Raw genomic sequence first — 26,190 nt, forward strand, 5'->3', positions numbered from 1 at the left:
GATGCCTGGAGGAAGAACGCCTCATCTTCCGCCTCGGAACACCTCAACGCCAGGGCATTAATGTGGACTTCAACAGTTTCCTCATTTCCCCTTTCCCCACCTCACCCTAGTTCCAAACTTCCAGCTCAGCACTGGCTCCATGACTTGTCCGGACTTGTCCGACCTGCCTATTTCCTTTTCCACCTATCCACTCCACCCTCTCCTCCCTGACCTATCACCTTCATCCCCTCCCCCACTCACCCATTGTACTGTATGCTACTTTCTCCCACCCCCACCCTCCTCTAGCTTATCTCTCCACGCTTTAGGCTCACTGCGTTTATTCCTGATGAAGGGCTTTTGCCTGAAACGTCGATTTCGAAGCTCCTTGGATGCTGCCTGAACTGCTGTGCTCTTCCAGCACCACTAATCCACAATATGACCCTTGTCTGACTGCCTAGCATATTCCCCTCGTCAACATTACACATTAAACCCCTGCTCTACCCCACATTCACTAGGGCTAATCCACCATTGCTGCACATCTGGGAGAACATATAATCTCCACATAGTCACCCAGGCTGGAATTGAAGATGGGTCCATGGGGCTGTGAGGCAGCAGTGCTAACCACGAGTCATCATGCCACCCAGTGACTAGAACACCACCACCTTTTATTCCTTCCTCCATGATATTTAATAGGAGGTTTTTTTTATTGTTTACCCATCATTTCCCTTGAACTGATTGATTTATCAGGCTATGTCAGGGAGTAGTTCAGAGTCAAGCACATTACTGTGATGGTTTCTTTGAATTTTGCACTGTGTTTTCAATAGGTATCTAAATATTAAATTGGTATTTAATGACAAGGGTTTGAGATATAAAATAGACTTCTTTCACTGGAGTGTAGAAGGTTGAAGAGTGATCTTGAGGTTTATAAAATCATGAGGGAGAGAGATAAGGTGAATGACAACATCCTTTTCAAAAGGTGGGGGAGTTTAAACTAGGGGGAATATTCAGGTGAGAGGAGAAAGATTTAAAATGGACACGACAGGCAACCTTTTTTGGAGAGAGTGGTTTGTGTGTGGAATGAATTGCCAGGGAAAGTGATGAATGTAGTAACAGTTAAAATGTTTAGAAGACATTTGGATACATTCATGAATAGTAAAGATTTGGAGGGTTATGGACAAGGCTAAGGCAGGTGGGATTAATTTAGTTTGGGAACCTTGGTCAGCTTGGACTGAAGGGTCTGTTTCCACACTGTATAACTTTGTTACCACACAAAAACAGAAGCAGATCTGGCAGCATCTGTGAAGAGAAATCAAAGTTAACATTTCAGGTCAAATGACCCTTCCCCAGAACTGTTCTGAGGAACGTTAATTCTGATTTCTCTTCAGAGATGCTGTCAGACCTGCTGAACATTTCGAGCAACTTCTGTCTTTGTTTCTGATTTACAGCATCCTTTTGGTTTTCACTCACCATTCTCTTGTTAAAAATCACACAATACCAGGTTATAGTCCAACAGGTTTATTTGGAAGCACTAGCTTTCAGAGCACTGCTCCATCAGGTGGTTATGGAGCAGGTTCATAAGACACAGAATTTATAGCAAATGATTACACTGTCATGCAACTGAAACAATACATTGAACATACATATCAGTAATCTAGGCTTCAAAATAAACCTGTTGGACTATAACCTGGTGTTGTGTGCTTTTTAACTGTCTGGATTAGAGTGGTGCTGGAAAAGCACAGCAGGTCAGGCAGCATCCAAGGAGCAGGAAAATCGATGTTTCAGGCAAAAGCTCTTCATCAGGAATAGAGGCAGGGAACCTGCAGGGTGGAGAGATAAATGATAGGGGGAGGGGGTGGGGAGAAAGTAGCATAGAGTACAATAGATGAATGGGGGTGGGGATGGAGGTGATATGTCAGAGGGGAGGGTGGAGTGGATAGGTGGAAAGGAAGATGGACAGGTAGGACAGGTCATGGGGACGGTGGAAGGTTGGAGCTGGGGAGAGGAAATGAGGAAACTGGTGAAGTCCACATTGATGTCCCGAGGTTGAAGTGTTCCGAGGTGAAAGATGAGGCGTTCTTCCTCCAGGTTTTTAACCTAGCTGCTTATTAACTGTGTCCATCCCACATCCAACACCGTTACCTCCACATCAATCTCTCGTTGACTCTGGGGAGGACGAGAATCGCGCATGCGTACTCGCCATTACAACATGAAACCGCCCCTCACGAGACGAGCATGCGTACTGCTTGGACATCTGCTTTTGGAGGGCGGTGAGCGACGAGAGGCCACGAACACGCATGTGCAGAGTTTCACCAGCGCCCCCCCAACCAACGTCCTGGCTGCGCATGCGTAACCCCAGGCAGCAGACCCTCAGCCCGCGCATGTGCGTTGCGCTAGGCGACGCGGCAGGTTGACAGGTGGTGAGCTCGAGCTGTTGTCCACCTCAGGGGCATTGGAACCTACGGCTTGGTCGCTGTATGGAGATTATCCTTAGGGTCGCAATTTAACACAGGGCAAGTGTGTAAGTGCCAGTTATTGTTTGTATCGCGGTCTTTATTGTTGTATATTGAATTGAATTGTAGTCCGATTCCCAGTCCGGGTTTCTATGACCGTTAGATCTTATTTCCCAGTCCGCGAGTGGGACTCTCTGAGTTCTGGAGCCTCTCTCAAGACAAGGAAATGGCACCTGGATAGAAAGATCTTTGCTTTCATCAGACCTGGCCGCGTAATATCGCCTTACCTAATATTTCCTGAACGCATGAGAAACACTGTGGGTGCTGGATATGTGAAATAGAGACCGAAATTACTGCAAATATTCAGCATGTCTGTCGGCATCTCTGCAGAGAAAAATGGAGTTAATGTTTCAGGTCGATGACCCAGTATCGCAATCAAGGAAAAGTTAGAAAGGTGATTGGTTTTAAGCAGTTGAAACGGGGAGGGTGGGGAAACAAACAAAAGAGAAGGAATCTGATTGAATGGAAGACAGGAGGTATTAAATGTCAAAAAATGTTGGTTATGTCAAATCTCCTGCAATTTCAGCACTTTCTGCCTTTAGTTCCAAGTGATTAGCTTTCCCGTGATCTAATTCCAGGATTAGGCAGGGAGAATACTGTTGCTAATTCTGGAACTATCGTGAAGTCTCTATTTAAAAATTTAATTATTGTTCCACGGCCGTAAGCCATCCAGGAAATAAATGATAGGGATGATACTTTTCATGTCTTTTCTACTTCGAGTCATAGAGATTTTACAGCACAGGCGCAATGTGTTTGCAGCAGTCTTCCAACAACTATCTATTCTAATTCCATTTCCCAGCACTTGGCTGATAGCCTTGTATGCTGTGGCGTTTCAAATGGTCATCTGAATAGTTTTTAAATATCTTGGGGATTTCTGTCTATATGACCCTGACAGTCTGTGATTTCCAGAAGCCCACATTCCTCTGGGTGAAATCTTTCCCCCAAACATGCTCTAAACCTCCTGCTCTTTGCTCTAAAACTGTGCCCCCTGTTTTGACCACTCTATTAAGGGAAAAGGTTTCTCCCTGTCTATGACCCTCACAACAGTGTATACCTCAATCAGGCCCCTAAACAGTCTTCCTGTGCTCTCTAACCCCAGTTGATCTAGTCTGTCTTCATAGCTGAATCACCCCAGCACAAGCAGTCTCTTTTTCACCCACTCTAGTGCATTGGTTTTAATTTTCCAAAGTGCAGTAGATTCAGGAAAGGTTCCTTTAAATTAGAAAATAGCAAAGTGTGACTTCTTTATTCAAAAGGGGAGGGAAACAGAAAGCAGGAAATCTAACTGGCCTGTATTTAATTTCTGTCAGAGGGAAAAATGTTGGAAATACTCATTAAAGACATTAGAACAAGGTACTTGGATAAGTTCAAGGTAATCAGGCAGAGCCAACATGGTTTTGTTAAAGAAATCTAATTTATTGGAATTCTTTGAAGAAGGTTAGTATACTTCTCAAAACATTTACTGTCATTCCTTAAGTATTGTTGGGTGAAAATCTTGGAATTTTCTCCCAAACAGCAATGTGGGTCTACCTACAACAAGTGGACTCGAGTGTTTCAAGAAGGCAGTATGCCACTACCTCAAGGGCAAATCGGGAAAGACAACAGTTGCTGGTCCAGCCAGTGACACCCATGTCCCATGATCAAATTTTTTTAACAAGTAACTTGTACTGTTGTTGAAGGGGAACCAGTGGGTGTGTTGTGCTTAGAAGGCATTCCACATCAAATGTTATTGTGCAAAATTAAAGCTTTTGGTGTAGGGTGTAACATAGCGCCATGGGTAGATTTGCTTGCTAACAGAAAGCAGAGAGTAGGAGTAAGAGCAAAGAACATTACAGCCCAGGAACCGGCTCTTCAGCCCTCCCAAGCCTGCGATGATCCAGGTCCTCTATCTAAACCTGTTGCCTATTTTCTAAGGGTCTGTATCCCTCTGCTCCTTGCCCATTCATGTATCTGTCTAGATTCATCTTAAATGACGCTATCATGCCTGCGTCTACCACCTCCACTGGGAACATGTTCCAGGCACTGGCCACCCTCTGCATAAAGGACGTCCACGCATATCTCCCTTAAACTTTCCCCTTCACTTGAACTCGTGACCCCTAGTAATTGAGTCTCCCACTCTGGGGAAAAAGCTTCTTGCTATTTACCCTCTCTATACCTTTCATGATTTTGTAGACCTCGATCAGGTCCCCCCTCAACCTCTGTCTTCCTAATGAAAATAATCCTAATCTACTCAACCTCTCTTCATAGCTAGCGCATACCAGGCAACATGCTGGTGAACCTTCTCTGCACCCTCTCCGAAGCATCCGCATCCTTTTGGTAATGTGGCAACCAGAACTGTAAGCAGTATTCCAAATGTAGCCGAACCAAAGTCTTATACAACATTAACATGACCTGCCAACTCTTGTAATTAATACCCTGTCTGATAAAGGAAAGCATGCCTTGTGCTGCCTTGACCATTCCATTGACCTGTGTTGCCACCTTCAGGGTACAATGGACCTGAACACCCAGATCTCTCCCCAGGACTTTTCCATTTACTGTATAGTTCACTCTGGAATTGGATCGTCCAAAATACATCACCTCACATTTGCCTGGATTGAACCCCATCTGCCATTTCTCCGCCCAACTCTCCAATCTGTCTATATTTTCCTGCATTCTCTGACAGTCCCCTTCACTATCTGCTATTCCACCAATGTTAGTGTCATCTGCGAACTTGCTAATCTTCCTCCAGATCATTTATGTATATCACAAACAACAGTGGTTGCTGCATGGTTCCCTGTGGAACACCAGTGGTCATAGTTATCCATTTGGAGAAACTCCCTTCCACTACCACTCTCTGTCTCCTATTGTGCAGCAAGTTCTTTATCTATGTTGCTAGTACACCCTGGATCCCATGTGACTTCACTTTCTCCGTCAGCCTACCATGGGGAACCTTATCAAATGCCTTACTGAAGTCCATGTTTATGACATCTACAACCCTTCCCTCATCAATCAACTTTGTCACTTCCTCAAAGAGTTCTATTATGAACTTGGAACTATGGCATTATATTATTCTATCTTCCCTGCACAAAACCATGTTGCCTATCACTGATCAGCTCATTGTCTTCCAAATGGGAATAGATCCTATCTCTTAGTATCTTCTCCCGCACCTTCCCTACCACTGACGTCAGGTTCACGAGTCTATAATTACCTGGATTATTTCAGGTAATTTTTCAGGTTGGCAGAATGTCACAAGTGGTGTGAAGCAGGTTGGGAGTGGAGTTTCAACCCGTGGCAATTTTATATAAATGATTTGGGTAAAAGGATTGAAAGAATGATAGCTAAAGTTGCTGATGAGACAAAGTAGGTAGGAAAGTGCGCTATGAAAAGGACATAAGGATCCTATAAAGCAATATAAATAGCTTATGTGAGTGGGTGAAGATCTGGTGAATGGAGTACAATGTGGGGAATGTGTGATATTAATCAATTTGGCAGAAAGATTAAAATGATCTAAATGGTGAGAGATTGCAGAGCTCTGAGATCTGGAGAGACCTTGCTGTCCTAGTGCAGAAACTGCAGAAGATTAATATGTGGATACACAAGTAATCAGGAGAGCTCATAGAATGTTATTATTTATTGCGAGAGAAATTGAATGCAAGAATAAGGAGGTTATGCTTATTTAAGGCACTAGGCATCTGGAGTACTTTGTGCAATACGGGTTATCATACTTATGGAAGGATATTAATGCATTGGAAGGAGTTCAGAGAAGCCTGGGACTGATGTCTTTAGTGGGGGTACTTGGTAGAGGAGTTGAGGAGGGTTTAAACTAGTGTGGCGGGGTTGGGAACCAGGGGAGTTGGGTAGTAGATACAGAAATTGAGGGAAAGGTAGAAACCAAGGCAAGTATGACTAAGAACAAGAACAGGCAGGGAAACGCTGGTGAAAATTGCAGGGAAGGTGGTCTGAAATGCACGTGTTTCAATGCGAGATATATACATGTACTAGGTAAGGTAATTGGGGGCGGCACAGTGGCTCAGTGGTTAGCACTGCTGCCTCACAGCACCAGGGACCCAGGTTCGATTCCTGCCTGGGGAAACTGTGTGTGTGGAGTTTGCACATTCTCCCAGTGTCTGCGTGGGTTTACTCCGGGTGCCCCAGTTTCCTCCCACAATCCAAAGATGTGTTGTACAGGTGAATTGGCCATGCTAAATTGCCCATAGTGTAAGGTACATTAGTCAGGGATAAATATAGGATAGGAGAATGGGTCTGGGTGGGTGACTGTTCGGACAGTCAGTGTGGACTTGTTGGGCCGAAGGGCCTGTTTCCATACTGTAGGGAATCTAATCTAAGTGAACTTAGAACTTTGTTTAGTAGTTGGAACTATGGCATTATTATGATTGCAGAGATTTGGCTGAAAGAGGCATAGGACTGGCAGCTGAATGTCACAGGTTTAGATGTTTCAGGTGTGATAGAAAGGGAGGTGAAAGTGATGAGGGAGTTGTTACTGGTAAAGGAGTATCTCACAGCTGTACTGAGGGAAGATGCATCAGAGGACCCGTGCAGCAATACGGGTAGAACTCTGGAACAGGAAAAGTAAAGTCACAATGCTGGCAGTATTCTTTCGGCCTCCCAACAGCCAGCGGGAGATAGAAGAGAGGATATGTACAGGTCGTTCTGGTATAATGTGCGTTTCATCACCTCGAATTGGCTGTAACATGATTGACCAATTGTTGATGTTGTTTTGATAATGCGAACTTCCTACTGAATGGGTATAGCAATTTTGTATAGTGATCTTCTACAGCACGATTTTCTATAGTGGTTTTCCATAGCGTGATTTTCCATTGTGTGGGGTTGCAGAGGAATGCAACTGTCACGTTATACCAGAAAACACTAGTCAGATTTTTGTAAGATAAAAAAACAGAAGTTTGTTCTGGTGGGCAATTTTAACTTCCCATATATTAACTGGGACTCACTTCATGCTCGGGGCTTGGATGGGGAATTTATAAATACCATTTAGGAGGGTCTCTTGACACAGTATGCAAACAGTCTAACCAGGAATGAGATAATATTGAAACTGGTTTTGAGAAATGAGCCCAGCCAGGTGAGTGAAGTTTCAGTGGGGGAGTAATTTGGGAGTAGTGATCATAATACCATGAGTTTTAAGATCCTCATGGATAGGGATAACAGCATTCCTCAGGTGAAGATTTTAAATTAGGAGAAGGTGAACTACAGCAATATTTGGCAGGAACTGGAGAAGTTTGACTGGAAGCGGTTGTTTCAGGGTAAATCCACATTGGACATGTGGGAATATTTCAAACGGCAGTTGTTAGAAGTTTGCAGATGATACAAAGATTGGTGGTGTTGCAGATAGTGAGGAGGGTTTTCAGAGGATACAGCAGAATATAGATCAGTTGGATGCATGGGCAGAGGAACGGCAGATGTAGTTTGATCTAGACAAATGTGAGGTAATGTATTTTGGAAAGTCAAGTCCAGATGGAAATGATACAGTGATGACAGAACATTTAAGAGTATTGATGTACAGAGAGATCTGGATGTGAAGGTCCTCAGATCACTGAAGGTGGCAGCACAGGTAGATAAGGTAGTAAAAAAGGCTTTTGGCATGCTTGTCTTCATAGGAAGGGGCATTGAGTATAAGGATAGGCAGGTTATGCTGCAGCTTTATGGAAATTTAGTTAGGCCACACTTGGAATATTATAGTTCTGGCCACCACACTACCAGAAAAATGTGGATGCTTTAGAGAGGGTACAGAAAAGATTTACCACAATGTTGATATGGAGTGATTTTAGCTATGAAGAAGTGTTGGATTGACTGGGTTTGTCTTCACTGGAACACAGAAGGTTGAGGGGTGACTTGAAAGAAGTTTGTAAGATTGTGAATGGCATGATGGAGTGGAAAGTATGAGTCCTTTTCCCAGGGTGAAGAGTTCAATTACTAGAATGAAACTATTGGTGGGGAGAGGGCTGTTGTGGACAGGGGGAGCAGTTTAAAAGAGATGTGTGAGGCTGGTTTTTCACACAAAGTGGGGGGGGGGGTGAGTGCCCAGAACATGCTGCCAGACTTGGTGTTGGAAGCAGATACAATAGCAGCATTCATGAATCACCTGGACAAAAACATGAATAGAAAGAGAATAGAGGAGTACAGATCCTGTACGTGAAGACAGTTTTAATATGGAAGGGCAAAATGGTGTTGGTGCAGGCTTGGAGGGCTGAAGGGCTTGTTGCTGTGCTGCATTGCTCTTTGTTCTTTGTTTTTGTTTTAAGACTAATACCTCAAATGAATAGATTACCTAAAGAAGAAAGATTAAACAGGCTAGTGTAGAGCCATAACAAAACCTTGCGGCTCTTAAGCTCGATCCCCCTGTTAATGAAAGCCAAAACACCATATGCTTTCTTAACAACCCTATCCATTTGGGTGACAACTTTGAGGGATCTATGTACTTGCTCACCCAGATCCCTCTGTTCCTCCACACTACCAAGAATCCTGTCTTTAATCCTATATTCAGCATTCGAGTTTGATCTTCCAAAATGCATCACTTAGCATTTATCCAGGTTGAACTCCAGCTGCCATTTCTCAGCCCAGCTCTGCATCCTGTTTATGTCCTGCTGCAGCCTGCAATAGCCCTCGATACTATCGACGACACTTCCAACCTTTGTGTCATCTGCAAATTTACTAACCCACTCCTCATTCAAGTCATTTATAAAAACTACAAAGAGCAGAGGCCCAAGAAACGGGGCCCTGTTATGGCTCTTCAAGTCCCTGGTGAGACCACACTTGGAATACTGTGTCCAGTTCTGGTCGCCCTACTATAGCTTTGGAGAGGGTACAAAGAAGGTTTACCAGGATGCTGCCTGGACTGGAGGACTTGTCTTATGAAGAAAGGTTGAATAAGCTTGGACCTTTCTCTCTGGAGAGAAGGAGGAAGAGAAGACACCTGATCAAGGTATACAAGATAATGAGTGGAATAGATAGAGTCAATAGTCAGAGACTTTTCCCCAGGGCAGGATTGACTGGTACGAGGAGTTATAGTTTGAAGATCCACTCGACACTGATCTCCAGGCAGAATATTTTCCATCTACAACCATTCTCTGCCTTCTGTCAGCCAGCCAATCCTGAAACCAGATAGCCAAATCTCCCTGTATCCCATACTTCCTGACTTTATGAATGAACCTACCACGGGGAACCTTATCAAATGCCTTGCTGAAGTCGTATACACCACATTCACTGCTCGACCTTCGTCGACCTGTCTTGACACCTCCTCATAGAACTGAATAAGATTTGTGAGGCATGATCTATCCCTCAAAAAGCCATGCTGACTGCTTTTAATCACACTATGCTTTGCCAAATAGTCATAAATCCTATCCATCAGAATTCTTTCCAAAACTTTGCTGACTACAGACGTACGACTGACTGGGCTGTAATTGCCAGGGATTTTTCTATTACCCTTATTGAAAAGAGGAATAACATTCGCCTCCTTCCAATCATCTGATATGACTCCCATGGAGAGTGAGGAGGCAAATATCCTCGCCAGCGGCTTAGCAACCTCCTTTCTCGCTTCCCAGAGAAGCCTAGGATAAATCTCGTCCGACCCTGGGGACTTATCAATCTTAATGTTTTCCAAAATTTCCAGCACATCAACTTCATCAATCTTGATCCGGTCAAGACTGTATCCCAGCTCCTCAAAGTTTTCATTTAGTATGGAAGCATCCCTCTCCTTGGTGAAAACTTTAGCAAAAAACTCATTTAAGACTTCCCCTATCTGCTCAGACTCCACGCACAAGTTCCCTCCGCTATCCCTGATCGGCCCTATCCTCTCCCTGATCATTCTCTTATTCCTCACGTATTCCTTTGGGTTCTCCCTAATCCTTCTTGCCAAGCCTTTATCATGCCCCCTCCTGGCTCTCCTCAGTCCATTTCTAAGCTCCTTTCTAGCAAGCCTGTAATCCTTTAAAGCTGTGCTAGATCCTTGCTTCCTCCACCTTACATAAGCTGCTGCCTTCCTTTTGACGAGAAGCTCTTCTGTTTGTGTCATCTAAGATTCCTTAATCTTACCCCTTCTTACCTGTCTCAGAGGGACAAATCTGTGCATCATTCGCAACAACTGCTCCTTAAATAGTCTCCACCTGTCTGCTGTGCCCTTTCTGTGGAACAATTGCTCCCAATCTGTATTTCCCAACTCCTGCCTGATAGCGTCATAATTTCCTTTTCCCCAATGAAATATCTTCCTTTGGTAACTGCTCCTTTCACTCTCCAAATGTGAGGCAGTTGTGATCACTGTCACCAAAATGCTCTCCCACCATGAGATCTGACACCTGTCCTGGCTCGTTGCTGAGCATCAAATCCAAAATAGCCCCTCCCCATGTTGGCCTGTCTACACACTGAGAAAGGAAACACTCCTGAACACACCTGACAAAAACAGCTCCATCCAAACCATCTGCATTTAGGAGGTTCCAGTCGATATTGGGAAAGTTGAAATCACACATAACAACAACTTCTGCTGCTTCTGCATTTTTCCAGAATCTGCCCACCTATGAGTTCTTCAATCTCTCTACTGCTATTAGGTGGTCTGTAGAAAACCCCCAATGCAGTGGCTGTTCCTAACTTCCACCCATACTGACTCAGTAGACAGTTCAGATTAAAATCAGGTCAGCCATGGTCTGATTGGATGGCTGAGCAGGATTGAAGGACCAAGTGACTTACTCTTGTTCCTTGTTTGTATGTAGTGCAATGACATCCTTCCTAAAGTATGGTGAGCAGAACTGCACAAAATACTCCATCTGTGGCCTAACTAATCTTATACGCATTATTAGCCTTGACTAATAAAGGTATGTATCCTATATGCCTTCTTAACAACCTGATCGACATATCCTGCTTCTTTCAAGGAACCAGGGACATGTACACCAAGATCCCTTTGATCTTCTGTACTTCCACTGTCATTCAATGCCTATTACCTTGCTTGACTGCTCCCTGATGTATGAAGACAGACTGGATCAATTTGGACTGCCTTCACTGAAGTTTAGAAGAATGAGCAGTGTTCTTAAATGTACAAAATTTTAACAGGACCAGAATGGATTAACACAGGAAGGAGGTTTCCAATGACTCGGGAGTCCCGAACCAGGAAACACAGTCTGAGGCCACAAGGTAGGCCATTTATGATTGAGATGAGACGAAGTCTCTTCACCTACAGACTGATGAACCTGTGGAATTCTCTGACATAGAAAGCAATTGAGGCCAAAACATTGAATGCTTTCAAGAAGGAGTTAGAAACAGTTCTTGGGGCTAAAGGGACCAGAGGGTAGGGGGGGGGGGGGGAAAGCAAAAATGGGGGACTAAGTTGGATGATCGACTGTGACAATGTTGAAATGTGGAACGGTTTCAAAGGGCCGAGTGGCCTACTTTATACTTCTACTTTCTACATTTCTTGTAACTCACTTTGGGAGGATTAACCTTGCATTTTTTAGCATTTAAATTCCATTTACTTCTGTTCAGCCTACCTAACTGACCCATCTATAATGTCCTACATTTTCCATCTTTTTTGGTCATATTAACCACACCACCAATTTTCATGACCTTACTGATCGTACCTCCTACATTAATGTCTAGATCATTAATGTCTGCAACAGTGTGTAACCCAGCATCAAACCCTGTGGGTTTCCAATCACAAAACATGCTTTGAGTAATACCGTCTGCTGACTATCCTTCATTGATCCTTGTCTCTACAAATGGAGATTAACTTTGTCCCTCAGAATCTTTTCCAATTACTTCTGTACCAAGGATATTAGACTCAATGTCCTGTACTTTGCTGATTTATGTCTACCATCATTCCTGGAAAAATAGTACCACAATAGTTGTCCTCCAGTCATTCAAAGTATTAGAAAGTGGAGGAAAAATAACACTGACTAACCAGGATAATTAGAAGATGGATAGTCTTTAAAACTTCCAAAAATAAGTCCAACCAAAGTTGGTAATCTGATGGGAAGCATTGTAGTTGCCCTGCCTGCACACATGAGCACTGGAATTGATTTGTTTAACAGTACTGGATTTGTCAACTTTGTTAGAAAGACACCTCATATTTAATTAAGTGGATTTGAGTTTGAAGGATTGTGGATATGTCTGGATTCTTATTTTTAAAATTCTAATGAAGAGACTTCTTGGAACTTTTCTTTTTAAGCAGGGCATTTTTTTGAAAACTGAAAGATTCCAGATAATAGCTGTTCTTGGTTGCTTGAACTCACTTCAGAGAAGACACCTGATTGTTTCACAACTGGGTTTTATGGCTGTTCCTTGTGAATAGTGCTTATAAAGTTTATGTTTTGAATTTTCAGTTGAGGAAAGCTGCTACAAAACGAGCTTCTCAGCTTGTGTCTCCTGAGTCTGACATGCTTGTGGTGTTATCAGTATGAAACCTAATTGTTTTTCTGGCAGTCTGTGCTAAGTATAGTATTCCATGAGCAGATTACCTTTGTCAATCTCCCAGAGACAATGTGTGATTGGTAACTTGACCACACATGCAAGAACACAACATTGACAAACCTTGGAACATTCTATATCTTATTATGTTTTGCCTTACAGGAATAACAATCATTGGCCTTAAAGTATTCTTAAAGTAATTATCTGCAGTGAAATCCACTTTTTTTTCCCTTTTACCTTAAGAGAATGTATGTTTTCTGGGTTATTTGGAGGAATAACCATTTTATATTTTCATAATACAAATTGTATGTTAACCAATTCTGTGTCTTCACTTCTGAAATTGTCTTTGAGATTCTGGGATTAAAAGTTTTTAATTCACGTCACTGCTGTGAGCCTCCCAGGAAATAAATCATAGGGATGATATACCTTTTTTCTTTATTGATGAGAAAGTATTTGGAGGAAAGCACTTCTAACTCCAGGAGGTTTGTTTTACAATAAGTATTTATGAAATAACCTTAGTTGTTGAGATATTTTTGTTCTCACTGTTGGTAAATTGGCAAGTCTTTTGAGATCAAGACAGGAATTAAGCCTGAATGTGTCATCACCCCTATCCTTTTCTCCAACTTCATCACCACCATTTTACATTTTGTCAAGATAAAGCTTCCCAGTGGTTTGGGCATTGTTTACAGGATGGACAGAAAATTCAATTGGTTACAATCAAAGAAGTAAACAATATCCACCTTAATTCAAGAATTTCAGTTTTCAGATGATAATTTCATTTCTGTTCTGTCAGAAGAGAATTTTCAAGTCTCATTTAATGCCTTTGTGGAAGCATACCAAGAAATTGATCTCAGCCTTAACCTCAAGAAGCCTCAAATCCTTTTATAACCTGTCTTTAGCTCAAATTCCAGTTCCAAACCTCCATTGAGATCAATGCAGAAATCTTCCCAAACAAGGAACATTTCCCCTATCAGGGAAGCTGCCTCTGAACTAAGGCTGACGTGGATGAGGAGATTCACCATCACATCCAATCTAATAATGCTGCCTTTGGATGCCTAAGGATGAAAGTGTTTGACGACCATGACATCTGTGCTGATACCAAGATCTTTGTGTATAAGGTAATCATTCTTCTAATTCTTCTATATATGGTTCAGAAACTTGGATTATATATAAACGCCATCTCAAGGTCCTTGAGAAGTAACATCAAAGCTGTTTGAGACAGATTTCCCGCATCAGCTAGGACAATAGGTGTACTAATATTAGAAAGTTTGAAGCAGCCAGTAGTACCAGTATTGATGCCGTGATCATCTGAAACCAACTCAGCCTGGCTGGCCACATGCTAAAGATATGAGTTCCAATTACCAAAGCAAATCATCTTCATCCAGCTCAAGGAAGGAGCGAATGAGAGGAAAACAAAGGAAGTGTTTTAAAATCTCTCTAAAAGCTTCCATCAAGAAATACAACATCAATTTCAATGTGGGACACCTTTGTTCAGAAGAAATTGCATTGGAGGAAGCTCCTGTGTGAAGGGACACCATTCTTTGAAAGAGAAAATGCTGAAGAGAAACCAGAAAAAGCAATGTCGGCGATCTCAAGGCAAAGGACCAATTCCACCTCTAGGAAACAGCTGCCAAATGTGTGGTTGGAGATGTGACTCTAGAATTGGACTCTCCACCATGCAAAAGACTCAAGAATCCAAGACTGATGATATGACATCTCCTGGATGGACAATCATACTTGTGAGTGATTGCCAACAATCTAAATCTAATAGAGAAACTGTGCAATTGTCTATATCAGGACTTGGATAGAATATTTTTATGTTGTGATCATGGATAATGGGGTCAGAGTGACTGTACATTCCTCCCATATCAGTCATAATGTATCTTTTTGTTATTTTACGAGCACAAGTGAAGAAAAATAACCAATAAAAATGATTTTATGAATATGAAATATGTGTGCAGACGTTTTTGAAAAGGAATGTTGGTTCCTGCAGTTGACAAAGTACCCCACTCTACCAGAGGTTTGTTCTTGTACATCATGTAATTGCCCTTACTTGGGTCAGAAATTGTTTCACATTTCTAATTTGATAACACAGTGGTCACCAGATTTTTCAGATTTTATGTATAAGTGGAGTAAAAGAAATATTTGAAATGTTCATCATCCTATGGATGCCAGACATAATCTGTAGTGTTATGCAAGTTAATGATAATTAATTAGTCAATTGGTGGAAAGTTTCTGCAAAATTGTGCAAGGAATATGGGGCTGTGAAACTTAGCATTGCCTTATATGGGTTCGAACTGAGGATTGTTCTAAATCAAGATAATGTTATTTGTTATCAGTAAGCTAGTTGCAAAATTATGCTGCTTTAAATAATCTGTGGTGCAAGATTGCTAAATGGCACAGGTTGAAGCTTTTAAAATGTATAATTATTGATTTTAATGAAATAAGTTCATCAGTGATGTCATCAACGTAGGGCTCCTGAGCCAAGGCTTGTCTTCTCCTTCCACTTTTCTTTTTCTTTTTTTTCTTTTCTGCTTCACTGACCTCTTTCCTAAGATTGGGTGAAATCAGTGGCATTGAGGGATCCCAGCATGGACCTCAGTGTGGTGGTGAGTAAGTCCATTGTGGACTTCATGGCAGCAGCAAGTGAACCCTTGTTTTCTTTGCTGGGGCAAACACAGGACCTGGTTTGGGGATTGGTCACTGCTACATTGATGAGGAAACATTGATGACATAGGCCAAGCAGTGAAAGATGGCACCTGATGAAAGGGCAATGCTCCGAAAGCTTGTGATTTCAGTTAACCTGTTGGACTATAATATGATGTCGTCTGACTTCTTACCTAGTCCACATCGTGACCGGAGGATTAGCGATTTTGTGATTTGGTTATGTCTGGTGGTGGCAGAAGGGCATCACACTGACATTGAAGTGGGCCTAGTGGCAAGAGATGTGACTCTGACATTTGTGAATCTGGTGCAGGTAGCAGCAAGCCGGTGGCGAAGGAAAATCGATTTAGTGGCGAAAGATGGCACCTGAAGAGTGGCGATTTCAATGTTTGTTCGAGTCGTAGAGATGTACAGTACGGAAACGGATTCTTTGGTCCAACTTGTCCATGCTGAGCATGTAGTGCTGGAAAAGCACAGCAGGTCAGGCAGCATCCGAGGAGCAGGCGAATCAACGTTTCAGGCATATGTCCTTCATCAGGAAGGGCTTATGCCTGAAACGTCAATTTGCCTGCTCCTTGGATGCTGCCGGACCTGCTGTGCTTTTCCAGCACCAAACTCTCAACTCTGATCTCCAGCATCTGCAGTCCTCACTTTTTCCTTGTTCCATGCAGACCAGATATCCCAAATTAATCTTGTCCCATTTGCGAGCACTTGCGAGCATATCCTTCTCAACCCTTTCTATTCATGATTTTGGAGGTGCTGGTGTTGGACTGGGGTGTACAAAGTTTTAAAAAATCGCACAACACCAGGTTATAGTCCAACAGGTTTATTTGGAAGCACTAGCTTTCGGAGCGCGCTCCCTCATCAGGTGGTTGTCACAATCACCTGATGAAGGAGCAGCACTCAAAGCTAGTGCTTCCAAATAAACCTGTTGGACTATAACCTGGTGTTGTGTGATGTTTAAATTTTTACTCATTATACCCATCCATACGCCTTTTTTAAATGTCATAATTGTACCAGCCTCCACCACTTCCTCTGGCAGGTGATTCTATACACGCACCACCCTTTGCGTGAAACTGTTGTTCCTTAGGTCCCTTTTATATCTTTACCTTCTCATCTTAAACCTACGCCCTCTAGTTCTGGACTCTCCCACCCCAGGGAAAAAGCCTTGTCTATTTACCCTATCCATGCCCCTCATGATTTTATAAACCTCTGTAAGGTCACCCCTCAGCCTCTGATGTTCCAGGGAAAGCTGCCCCAGCCAACTCCGCCTTTCCTTGTAGCTCAAACCCTCCAACTCTGGCAACATCGTTGTGAATCTTTTCTGGACCCTTTCAAGTTTCACAACATCCTTCTTATACGAGGGAGACATGCGATATTCCAAAAGTGGCCGAACCAAAGTCCTGGACATCTGCAATATGACCTCCCAACTCCTGTACTCAATGCTCTGACCAATAAAGGAAAACATACTAAACAACTTCGCTATCCTATCTACCTGAGACATTACTTTCCAGGAACTATGAGCCTGCACTCCCAAGATCTCTTTGTTCAGTAACTCTCTCCAGGACTTAAACATAACATGTATAAGTCCAGCCCTGATTTGCCTTTCCAAAATGCAGCACCTCACATTTATCTAAATTAAACTTCATCTGCCAGTCCTCAGCACATTGATCAGATAGACCAAGATCCTGTTGTAATCTGAGGTAACCTTCTTCGCTGTCCACTATACCTCCAATTTTTGTGTCATCTGCAAATTTACTAACTATACCACCTATGTTCACATTGCAAATCATTCACATAAATGACAAAAAACAGTGGACCCAGCACTGATCCTTTGTAGCACACCACTGGTCACAGGGCTCCAGTCTGAAAAACACCCTCCACCACCACCCTCTGTCTTCTACCTTTGAGCCAGTTCTGTATCCACATGGCTAGCTGTCCCTATATTCCATGTGATCTGACCTTGCTAACCAGTCTGGGTTTAGTGTAATCTGTGGCGAGGCGGTGGAGGAGGGATGGCAGCGTAGGCATCGTTAACGATGAGCTGGCTCAGGACTGATGAATTCTAGTTAAACTGTCTTTTTGTTTTTCTTAAATTATTCAAAATAGCATTGGATCATGGTAATAATGGGAAAGCCTTTCACTGTATTTTACTATTTTACTCACTGTAAAATGAACATGACAACAAAATCATTCATATCCAACTCAATTTGTGAATATCTTCCTTAAGCTGTATTCTGTTGAATAACAGATATTGCACAGTTAAGAAAGTTAGTAATTTATTTTGTTTTTCATGGGATGTGGGTGTCACTGGCTAGACCAGTATTTATTGCCCATCCTTAGTTCCCTTGAGGTACTCCTGGTTAGGTAATTGAGATAATAGATTTGTGGTCAAAATTTTTTTCTTGGTTTAACAAACCAACTCCACAGCTACCAAAACAATTTGCTTCAATTAAAAAATAAGTTAGGTCATGTTTTTCAAATTGCGTGCATTAGCATGTTTGTTTATTTATTTTAAGAAATGCAAAACTGTTATAGTTTTTCAATTTTTCCGTATTTTTAATTCTGGACTTAAATGACTTTTAAAAAGCAAGTAACCTGACACTCCTTGAAAGCATCATTTACACAGCCGCTTGCTCAAGCAGTGGTTGCTATATAGTTTGTAGATGAGCTGGAGCCCAGGGGTGTGTGCAAACGGAGATTAAGCTGGCAATAAGCAGCTGATTGCTCTGTGGAATAGTTTTCAGTTAGCAATGACAAACAACTATGTGATTGATTTCCAAGTGGCTGAACAGATTGGAGTTCTGAAGAGGATAGTGAGAAGTCTTCAGGCCTCCACCAGCTCAGGGGCTCTCAGATAATCCTTAACTCCATTTTTCTACCTTTTCCCCCATAACCCTTGATTCCCCGATTGAAAATTTGCCCAACTTAGCCTTGAATATACTTAACAACCCAGCCTCAACTTACCTTTGGGGTAAAGAATTCCACATATTCACTACCCTCTCTGAGAGAAGAAATTCCTCCTCATCTCCAGCCTTGGGTAGTGTTGTAGAACTGAGGGACCTCTGGGTTCAGGTACATAATCCTTTTGATGTTTGTATTAGATATAGACAGGGCAGTTAAAAAGGCATTTAGCATGCTTGTCTTCATTGCTCAGTTCTTTGAGTATGAGAGTTGGGAAGTCATGTTGAGGTTGTACAGGATGTTGGTGAGGCCTCTTCTGGAGTCCAGTTCTGATTGCTCAGTTATAGGAAGGATATTATTAAGTTCAGAAGAGATTTACCGGGATGTTGCCAGCTCTGGAAGATTTGAGTTATAAAGAAAGGCTGGGACTTTGTTCACTGGAGCGTGGGAGGTTGAGAGATGACCTTTATTGAGGGGGTATAGACAGCATTATGGTAGTTGTCATTTCCTTAGGATGGGGGATTTCAAAACTAAGAAGCACATTTTTAAGAAGAGAGAAGAGAGCTTAAAAAAAAGACATAATGGGCATTTGTTTTATACGGAGGGTGGTTTGTGTGTGGGATGGACTTCCTGTAGACACCTAGCTAAGTACATGAATAGATAAGGTTTGGAAGGAGATGAGCTAGTAGCAGGTAGGTGGGACTAGTTTGGTATGGGAGAATGTTCGGCATGGACTGATTGGATTGAAGTGTAAGTTTCCACATTGTATGATTCTGACTCTGTCTTGAATGGCCAACTCCTTGCTCTGGGATTATGCCCTCTGTTACTGAACACTCTCACAAGGGGAAACAACCTCTCTGCATATATCCTGTCAAGTTCCCTAAGAATCTGATACGTTTCAATAGGGTCACCTCTCATTCTTCTAAACTTCAATGATTGCAGCCCGAACCTATTCACCCTCTCATTTTCCTGTGTGTGTGTAAGATGTTTAGCGTTTAAACCAGTAGGGCTATTTGCAAATGTTCACAATTGTTCACTGATAGCTAGAGTCTATTTATTTGTGATAAGCAATAATTCTGATTTAAGTTCAGAAACCCAGTCTGTGTTTTGTCAAACTGGGTCTGAAAAAATGGGGCAGTTTTGCATACTTCCATAGAATCTTTAACTTTTGTGATGATTCTGGGAATAATAGAGCTGATTTCCAGCACATTACTCCAGAGAGATGTGACAATGTGAAAAACGACAGAAACATTTCAACATTGAATTGTTTAGATTCTACAAGTTACTGATTGTGGGGATGTCTTATCCCTACTTTAATAGCTGGCAGTCAAGTTTAATTTTAACTCCGACAATCTTGTTTGTAAATTCTCCATTTTAAGATTAGAATGTTGAAGGAAGCAAGTAAAGAATATTTTGTAAAGAAGTTCATGTACTTTTGTAAAAGAACGAGGAATAATTGATACAGCACAGAAGTAATCTATTGACTCCATTATGCCTGTGCTAACCCTTTTGAAATAATAATCCAAGTAGTCTGATTTTCCAGCTTTTTCTCTCTTGTTTGGCAGAGACTGTAGGGATTCTATGATTCTATGAAAACAGAATCCATTGAGGAGTACAGAATGTGGCAGAGGCAATTTTTAAAAATAAATTAGGAGATCAAAAAGATGTATGAAAGAATAATGGAAGGTAAAATAAAGAAAATCTTAAATTATTTTACAGGTACATTCAGGTAAAAGGAAAACTATGGAAATAGTAGGTCCCATTAAGGATCATGGTGGTAATTTGTTTATGGAGCTGGAGGATGCAGGTAGGGTTCTAAATGAATACTTTGTGTCATTGTTCTCTGTGGAGACGGAAGATGTGGGTATAGAAATCGGGTAGAAGAACTGTAAAATAAAGACAGCAGCATAGACAGAAAGGGGGTTTTGAGTTGTCTGCCAGGCTTAAAAGTAGATACATTTCATGGCCAGGCAGATTTATCACAGGCTGTTGAGTGAGGCGTGGAAGGAAATAGCAGAGCACTGACAATAATTTTCAATTCCTCTCTGGTTACTGGCGAGGTGCCAAAGGACTGGAGGATGGCCAGTGTGTACTGTTATTCAAGACGAGAGCAAAGAATAACCAGAAAACTACAGGCCAGTCAGTCTAACTTCAATGGTGGTGAAACAATTGGAAGCAAATTCTGAGGGACAGAATTAATCTACACTTAACGAGGCAGTAATTAATCAAGAATATTTGTTAACAGATGGTCATGTCTGACCAACCTGATTTCATTTTTGAACAGAAAAATGTGTTGCTGGAAAAGTTGATTTTAACCTCCTAACTTTTTGAACAGGTGACCACGTGTGTAGATGAGGGCAATGAATTTGAAGTAGTCTGCTTGGACTTCAGCAAGGCTTTTAATAATGTCCAGCATTGGGGATTGATGGCAACGGTGAAAGTCCATGAGATCCAAGGAAATTTGGTAAATTGAATTCATAATTTGCTGGGTGGAAGGCTGCAGAAGGTGATAGTTGAGTGTTTTCGAAAGTGAGAAATGTTGGGACCCTTTTTGTGGTATATGCAAACAAGTTAGACTTGAATATAGGAAGGTTGATCAGTAAATTTGCAGATGATACACAGATAGTGAGGAGGATAGCCTTAGTTTACAGGAGGATATTGACAGACTGGTCAGATGAATTGGTCATCTGGGCTGATCAGTAGCAAATTGTCTGAGTAAGTGTGAGGTGATGCACTTGGGTGGGACGAGCAAGACAAGGGGATACATGATCCTAGGATGCATTTGGGATCAAAGGGACTTTGTCCCACTACCATAAAACATATACACCAGATAGACAAAGAGATTAAGAAGGAGAAAGTGGAGGACTGCAGATGCTGGAGATCAGAGCTGAAAATGTGTTGCTGGAAAAGTGCAGCAGGTCAGGCAGCATCCAAGGAGCAGGAGAATCGACGTTTCGGGCATGATTCCTGAAGAACAGCACTGAAATAGACTCTTCAGTCCAACATCACCTAAATAGCCATCTTTACAAACTCTAGAATCTATATTTTAACACAGTAGATGTGTTACAGATTCATAGATTCATACAGCATAGAAACAGCCCCTTTTGGTACAACTTGTCCACTGATTAGACATGCCAATTTGACCAGATCCCATTTCAGCATTGGTCCATATCCCTCTCAACACTTCCTATTCAAATACCCATCCAGGTGCCTTTTAAGTGTTGAAATGGGAAAGTTCTTTTTATTGGCCCCATTAGAATCTAGCTTTTATCTATCAACAATAAATGTTGAGCAATCTTTTTGACTGTTGGTAACCGTAGAAATTTTCCATCTACTTTATTTATTTTTCCAAAGCTGATTGGTTCATTTGTAATGCTGACCTTTCAAATGTAAGTGGTAATTTTATTGGTAACTGATTAACAGCTCAAGGCAGGCTAGATGGAGGTACAAATTTAGCAAGTTTATTCTCTGCTGATTAATTTCACCCTCCACTATCTAAACATCTTTATAGAAAGACATTTGATTGGTTCAGAGCATAGTGATTGTTCTGTGGAATATTATGATTGAAAATGCCTCTGCATTGGTCCGTGGTAACCATAACGAGGAACTGCCTCACAATGGCAGAAAGACATATTAATTTCGACTGATTTTTTTTCCCACAGTTCAGTACCCTTCAAGGATGTGTTATTAGATCCATCAATGTAAATGACTTGCATCTAACTATGTATTGTGATTTGAAAGTGTCATATTTTATTGCAGATGCAAAAACATCTAAATGAAAGCAAGTGGTAACTTAATTGTCATTTCATCTAAAGTGGAGCAAGAAACTTAGCAGGTAAATATTAAGAAATCTGCTTGACCCTGAAAGGAGTTTCTGACTTACATTCTGTCTGTTTCTTAGATCGCTTACTTTGAATTCTGTAAAATCATTTGTCTCTGTTCACCTTACCCCAAAACTTTATTACCTCTAGACTTGACTATTCAAACTTTCCTCTCATGAGCCTCCTATTTTCAAGCCTTTGTTAACTCATCCAAAACTCTATCCTTACTAAACTTGCACTGAGTCTAGTTTGTTCTTCATTGCCACACTCCTAAACCTACCTTAGCTTCTGGTCTCCTTCCTTAATTTCTAAAATTCTCATCTGTGGTTTTAAATGCTTCTGAATGCTTTGTCCGCTTCCTACATTTATAGCTTTCTGCAGATCGCAAGCCTCCCATTTTCTGTGCATCTGGTGCCTTTAAGTGCCTGAGCTCTAAAGGTTTAATTTTGTAGCTTTATGAACATGATACTGTATCTGTATCTGATGTACTCTGTGGGGTGCTTGACCACAGTTTGTCTGTTATCCATATTAATCTCTGTTTAATTCTGAATATTAGAAATTAAATTGAGTGTTACATATGGTAGCATTACTGTTTTAACTTTGGTAAAATTTATTGTCATACACTTAAAACTTTGCAGTCTCGGGCTTTACCTCACACTTGACTGACTTTTTCTAAAACAAGGTTACTGGTCCTTAGTCAGATTGTAATATAAATTTGGAAGTATGTTCTGCAACTACAGCACCACTGGTGGTTGTTGTAAAAGCCCAACTAATATCCTTTCACTGAAGATACAGTAATCTACTGTTCTTACCTGGTCTGGCCTACCTGTGACACCAGACCCACATGATATGTTCTCCCTTAATTGGCCTCTGAAATTGCACAGCAAGCTACTCAGTTTGAGGGTAATTAGGAAAGGGCACAAATGCTGGTCTTGCTAATGATGTCCAAATCCCAGGAAAGGCTAAAGGAAAGCAAAAGCCCCACCTGCCTCTTAGAATCTGATGAAGAGTCATCAACCTGAATCGTTATCTCTCTTTCTCTCCATAGAAGCTATCTGATCTGAGTAGTCCAGCACTTTCTGATTTTTATTTCAGATTTCCAACTATTTAAGTATTTTACTTTTGTCCAAATTCTGATGACGAAATAAATCATTTAAATAATAAGGTCTACAGGATGCACTGCAAAAACTCACCAAGGTTCCTCTAAAGGCATCTTCCAAATCTGCAACCTCTCTACCATGGAGAATGATGAGGGAACAGAGCACCTGTAAGTTCGCCTCCAAACTGCTTACCATCCTGACTTGGAAATATATCGTAGTTCCTTCACTATCACTGGGGCAAAATCCTGGAACTTCCTCTCTGATAACGCAGTGCATTTACCTACGACCTAAGGACTGCAGTGTTTTCTTTTCTTAATTAATTCTTAGGATGTGGTTGTTGCTGGCCTGACCAGAATTTATTACCTGTGCCTAGTTGCATTTGAGAAGGTGGTGGTGAACTGCCTTCTTCAACCACTGCAATCCACCTGCTGTAGGTTGACCCACAAAGCCATTTGGGAAGGAATTCTAGGATTTGGAGCCAGCAGCAGTGAAGGAATGGTGATTTATTTCTAAGTCAGGATGGTGGGTGGCTTGGAGAGGAACTTGAAGATGTTGGTGTTCTCATGCATCTGCTGCTCTTATCCTTCTTTATGGAATTAGTCATATGTTTTGAAGGTGTTTTCTGAGGATGTTTGGTGAATTTCTGCAGTGCATCCAGTAGATAGTATACACGGCTGCTACTTAGTGATGGTGGTGGAAGGAGTGGATGCTTGTGGATGTGGTGCCGATCAAGCGGGCTGCTTTGCCCTGGATGGTGTTAAACAACTTCAGTGTTATTGGGGCTGCATTCATCTAGATGTTACAACATGAGGTAATTTAAAATCAGCAACACCGGAAAGATTTATCCCATGTGAAAATTCGAGTGGCCAAGAACCATTTAAGGTAAAAATTAACAACTTTATTTCTTAAAGTATAACAGAGAATAATTAACTAACAACTATTTACTTACTCTAAGCTATCTTTTTACCTTTCCTTCTATAACACTAGTCCAATTAAAACTCCCGATTATGATTTACAAAGCAAAGTGTCTTATATCAAAACCAGGTAGCTTTCGTTCTTCTCAGTATTTCGGTCTTCTTTTCTTCTTGGGGATCCTGCTTCACAGTTTAATGATCGATAAAGGTACCTTTTTAAGAGAGCTATTTTCTGGGGAGTGTGCAGATGTTTTTGGCTTGACAGTTCTCCTCTCAATTGTTCAATTTTCCCAGGTCTTATACCCCCAAAGCATCAGATTGTGTCATTGGCTTTTAAGATTGTTAGAGGAGATAGTGAGGACTGCAGATGCTGGAGATCAAAGCTGAAAATGTGTTGCTGGAAAAGCGCAGCAGGTCAGGCAGCATCCAAGGAACAGGAGAATCGACATTTCAGGCATAAGCCCTTCTTCAGGAATGAGGAAAGTGTGTCCAGCAGGCTAAGATAAAAGGTAGGGAGGAGGGACTTGGGGGAGGGGCGTTGGAAATGCGATTGGTGGAAGGAGGTCAAGGTGAGGGTGATAGGCCGGAGTGGGGTGGGGGCGGAGAGGTCAGGAAGAAGATGGCAGGTTAGGAAGGCAGTGCTGAGTTCGAGGGATTTGACTGAGACAAGGTCGGGGGAGGGGAATTGAGGAAACTGGAGAAATCGGAGTTCATCCCTTGTGGTTGGAGGGTTCCTAGGCGGAAGATGAGGTGCTCTTCTTCCAACCGTCGTGTTGCAATGGTCTAGCGATGGAGGAGTCCAAGGACCTGCATGTCCTTGGTGGAGTGGGAGGGGGAGTTGAAATGTTGAGCCCACGGGGTTGTTGGGTTGGTTGGTCTGGGTGTCCCAGAGGTGTTCTCTGAAACGTTCCGCAAGTAGGCGGCCTGTCTCCCTAATATAGAGGAGGCCATATCGGATGCAGCGGATGAATAGATGATGTGTGTGGAGGTGCAGGTGAATTTGTGGCGGATATGGAAGTATCCCTTGGGGCCTTGGAGGGAAGTAAGGGGGGAGGTGTGGGCGCAAGTTTTGCATTTCTTGCGGTTGCAGGGGAAGGTGCCGGGAGTGGAGGTTGGGTTGGTGGGGGATGTGGACCTGACGAGGGAGTCACGGAGGGAGTGGTCTTTTTGGAATGCTGATAGGGGAGGGAAAGGAAATATATCCCTGGTGGTGGGGTCCGTTTGAACTGGTCCTCACCCTGAACAACTTCTCTTTCCAATCCTCCTACTTCCTCCAAAACCAAAGGAGTAGCCATGGGCCCCAGCTATGCCTGCCTCTTCGTAAGATATGTGGAACAGTCCATCTTCCACAGCTACACTGGCACCACCCCCCACTTTTTCCTCCGCTACATCGATGACTGTATTGGCACTGCCTCGTGCTGCCACAAGGAGGTTGAACAGTTCATCCACTTTACCAACGCCTTCCACCCCGACCTCAAATTCACCTGGACCGTTTCAGACTCTTCCCTCCCCTTCCTAGATCGCTGCACCTGATGTGACCTCCTCTATATTGGGGAGACAGGCCGCCTACTTGCGGAAAGTTTCAGAGAACACCTCTCGGACACCCAGACCAACCAACCCAACCACCCCGTGGGCTCAACACTTCAACTCCCCCTCCCACTCCACCAAGGACATGCAGGTCCTTGGATTCCTCCATCGCCAGATCATAGCAACACGACGGTTGGAGGAAGAGCACCTCATCTTCCGCCTAGGAACCCTCCAACCACAAGGGATGAACTCAGATTTCTCCAGTTTCCTCATTTCCCCTCCCCTCCCCACCTTGTCTCAGTCAAATCCCTCGAACTCAGCACCGCCTTCCTAACCTGCAATCTTCTTCCTGACCTCTCCGCCCCCA

General features: G+C 42.3%; 1 protein-coding gene across 5 annotated transcripts in view; it reads left to right on the top strand.

Annotated features, from left to right (window-relative positions):
- Positions 1-2,357: 2,357 nt before the first annotated feature.
- LOC140485532 (sodium/hydrogen exchanger 9B2-like) overlaps positions 2,358-26,190 on the top strand; it is a 191,855-nt gene continuing 168,022 nt past the window's right edge. For 4 of the 5 annotated variants that reach the window (XM_072583729.1, XM_072583728.1, XM_072583727.1 and 1 more), the window contains exons 1-2: positions 2,364-2,497; positions 22,221-22,296. The gene's annotated coding sequence lies outside the window, so the exon portion shown is untranslated. Of the gene's footprint in view, positions 2,498-22,220; positions 22,297-26,190 lie in introns of all 5 variants that reach the window. The other variant, XM_072583730.1, reaches the window with a different exon arrangement.

This window comes from Chiloscyllium punctatum, chromosome 14 (genome assembly GCF_047496795.1).
Source record: "Chiloscyllium punctatum isolate Juve2018m chromosome 14, sChiPun1.3, whole genome shotgun sequence".
NCBI classification, from domain to species: domain Eukaryota; kingdom Metazoa; phylum Chordata; class Chondrichthyes; order Orectolobiformes; family Hemiscylliidae; genus Chiloscyllium; species Chiloscyllium punctatum.